The sequence below is a fragment of the Oncorhynchus keta genome, chromosome 7 (genome assembly GCF_023373465.1).
Source record: "Oncorhynchus keta strain PuntledgeMale-10-30-2019 chromosome 7, Oket_V2, whole genome shotgun sequence".
NCBI classification, from domain to species: domain Eukaryota; kingdom Metazoa; phylum Chordata; class Actinopteri; order Salmoniformes; family Salmonidae; genus Oncorhynchus; species Oncorhynchus keta.
The window spans coordinates 52,879,322-52,883,021 of record NC_068427.1 but is presented as its reverse complement, the minus strand read 5'-3'; positions in this window follow the sequence as shown (position 1 = coordinate 52,883,021).

The window sequence follows — 3,700 nt, the reverse complement described above, 5'->3', positions numbered from 1 at the left end:
AGCTAGACAGTGGTTCTCTTTCTAAGGGCGCTAGACAGTGGTTCTCTTTCTAAGGAGCTAGACAGCGGTTCTAAGGAGCTAGACAGTGGTTCTCTTTCTAAGGAGCTAGACAGCGGTTCTCTTTCTAAGGAGCTAGACAGTGGTTCTCTTATTAAGGAGCTAGACAACGGTTCTAAGGAGCTAGACAGTGGTTCTCTTTCTAAGGAGCTAGACAGCAGTTCTCTTTCTAAGGATGCTAGACAGTGGTTCTAAGGAGCTAGACAGTGGTTCTCTTTCTAAGGAGCAAGACAGCAGTTATCTTTCGAAGGAGCTAGACAGTGGTTCTAAGGAGCTAGACAGCGGTTCTAAGGAGCTCGACAGTGGTTTTCTTTCTAAGGAGCTAGACAGTGGTTCAAAGGAGCTAGACAGCGGTTCTCTTTCTAAGGAGCTAGACAGCGGTTCTCTTTATAAGGAGCTAGACAGTGGTTCTCTTTCTAAGGACGCTAGACAGTGGTTCTCTTTCTAAGGACGCTAGACAGTGGTTCTCTTTCTAAGGAGCTAGACAGTGGTTCTCTTTCTAAGGAGCGAGACAGTGGTTCTCTTTCTAAGGAGCAAGACAGCAGTTCTCTTTCTAAGGAGCTGGACAGTGGTTCTCTTTCTAAGGAGCAAGACAGCAGTTCTCTTTCTAAGGACGCTAGACAGTGGTTCTCTTTCTAAGGAGCTAGACAGTGGTTCTCTTTCTAAGGAGCTAGACAGTGGTTCTCTTTCTAAGGAGCTACACAGTGGTTCTCTTTCTAAGGACGCTAGACAGTGGTTCTCTTTCTAAGGAGCTACACAGTGGTTCTCTTTCTAAGGAGCTAGACAGTGGTTCTCTTTCTAAGGAGCTAGACAGCGGTTCTCTTTCTAAGGAGCTAGACAGCGGTTCTAAAGAGCTAGACAGCGGTTCTCTTTCTAAGGAGCTAGACAGTGGTTCTAAGGAGCTAGACAGTGGTTCTAAGGAGCTAGACAGTGGTTCTCTTTCTAAGGAGCTAGACAGCAGTTCTCTTTCTAAGGAGCTAGACAGCAGCTCTCTTTCCAAGGACGCTAGACAGTGGTTCTCTTTCTAAGGACGCTAGACAGTGGTTCTAAGGAGCTAGACAGTGGTTCTAAGGAGCTAGACAGTGGTTCTCTTTCTAAGGAGCTAGACAGTGGTTCTCTTTCTAAGGACGCTAGACAGTGGTTCTAAGGAGCTAGACAGTGGTTCTAAGGAGCTAGACAGTGGTTCTCTTTCTAAGGAGCTAGACAGCAGTTCTCTTTCTAAGGAGCTAGACAGCAGTTCTCTTTCTAAGGACGCTAGACAGCAGTTCTCTTTCTAAGGAGCTAGACAGTGGTTCTCTTTCTAAGGAGCTAGACAGTGGTTCTCTTTCTAAGGAGCTAGACAGCAGTTCTCTTTCTAAGGACGCTAGACAGTGGTTCTCTTTCTAAGGAGCTAGACAGTGGTTCTCTTTCTAAGGAGCTAGAGAGTGGTTCTCTTTCTAAGGAGCTAGACAGTGGTTCTCTTTCTAAGGAGCTAGACAGTGGTTCTAAGGAGCTAGACAGCAGTTCTCTTTCTAAGGAGCTAGACAGCAGTTCTCTTTCTAAGGATGCTAGACAGTGGTTCTAAGGAGCTAGACAGTGGTTCTAAGGAGCTAGACAGTGGTTCTAAGGAGCTAGACAGTGGTTCTCTTTCTAAGGAGCTAGACAGCGGTTCTAAGGAGCTAGACAGTGGTTCTCTTTCTAAGGAGCTAGACAGCGGTTCTCTTTCTAAGGAGCTAGACAGTGGTTCTCTTATTAAGGAGCTAGACAACGGTTCTAAGGAGCTAGACAGTGGTTCTCTTTCTAAGGAGCTAGACAGCAGTTCTCTTTCTAAGGATGCTAGACAGTGGTTCTAAGGAGCTAGACAGTGGTTCTCTTTCTAAGGAGCAAGACAGCAGTTCTCTTTCTAAGGAGCTAGACAGTGGTTCTAAGGAGCTAGACAGCGGTTCTAAGGAGCTCGACAGTGGTTTTCTTTCTAAGGAGCTAGACAGTGGTTCAAAGGAGCTAGACAGCGGTTCTCTTTCTAAGGAGCTAGACAGCGGTTCTCTTTATAAGGAGCTAGACAGTGGTTCTCTTTCTAAGGACGCTAGACAGTGGTTCTCTTTCTAAGGACGCTAGACAGTGGTTCTCTTTCTAAGGAGCTAGACAGTGGTTCTCTTTCTAAGGAGCAAGACAGTGGTTCTCTTTCTAAGGAGCAAGACAGCAGTTCTCTTTCTAAGGAGCTGGACAGTGGTTCTCTTTCTAAGGAGCAAGACAGCAGTTCTCTTTCTAAGGACGCTAGACAGTGGTTCTCTTTCTAAGGAGCTAGACAGTGGTTCTCTTTCTAAGGAGCTAGACAGTGGTTCTCTTTCTAAGGAGCTACACAGTGGTTCTCTTTCTAAGGACGCTAGACAGTGGTTCTCTTTCTAAGGAGCTACACAGTGGTTCTCTTTCTAAGGAGCTAGACAGTGGTTCTCTTTCTAAGGAGCTAGACAGCGGTTCTCTTTCTAAGGAGCTAGACAGCGGTTCTAAAGAGCTAGACAGCGGTTCTCTTTCTAAGGAGCTAGACAGTGGTTCTAAGGAGCTAGACAGTGGTTCTAAGGAGCTAGACAGTGGTTCTCTTTCTAAGGAGCTAGACAGCAGTTCTCTTTCTAAGGAGCTAGACAGCAGCTCTCTTTCCAAGGACGCTAGACAGTGGTTCTCTTTCTAAGGACGCTAGACAGTGGTTCTAAGGAGCTAGACAGTGGTTCTAAGGAGCTAGACAGTGGTTCTCTTTCTAAGGAGCTAGACAGTGGTTCTCTTTCTAAGGACGCTAGACAGTGGTTCTAAGGAGCTAGACAGTGGTTCTAAGGAGCTAGACAGTGGTTCTCTTTCTAAGGAGCTAGACAGCAGTTCTCTTTCTAAGGAGCTAGACAGCAGTTCTCTTTCTAAGGACGCTAGACAGCAGTTCTCTTTCTAAGGAGCTAGACAGTGGTTCTCTTTCTAAGGAGCTAGACAGTGGTTCTCTTTCTAAGGAGCTAGACAGCAGTTCTCTTTCTAAGGACGCTAGACAGTGGTTCTCTTTCTAAGGAGCTAGACAGTGGTTCTCTTTCTAAGGAGCTAGACAGTGGTTCTCTTTCTAAGGAGCTAGACAGTGGTTCTCTTTCTAAGGAGCTAGACAGTGGTTCTAAGGAGCTAGACAGCAGTTCTCTTTCTAAGGAGCTAGACAGCAGTTCTCTTTCTAAGGATGCTAGACAGTGGTTCTAAGGAGCTAGACAGTGGTTCTAAGGAGCTAGACAGTGGTTCTAAGGAGCTAGACAGTGGTTCTCTTTCTAAGGGCGCTAGACAGTGGTTCTCTTTCTAAGGAGCTAGACAGCGGTTCTAAGGAGCTAGACAGTGGTTCTCTTTCTAAGGAGCTAGACAGCGGTTCTCTTTCTAAGGAGCTAGACAGTGGTTCTCTTATTAAGGAGCTAGACAACGGTTCTAAGGAGCTAGACAGCAGTTCTCTTTCTAAGGATGCTAGACAGTGGTTCTAAGGAGCTAGACAGTGGTTCTCTTTCTAAGGAGCAAGACAGCAGTTCTCTTTCTAAGGAGCTAGACAGTGGTTCTAAGGAGCTAGACAGCGGTTCTAAGGAGCTCGACAGTGGTTTTCTTTCTAAGGAGCTAGACAGTGGTTCAAAGGAGCTAGACAGCGGTTCTAAGGAGCTAG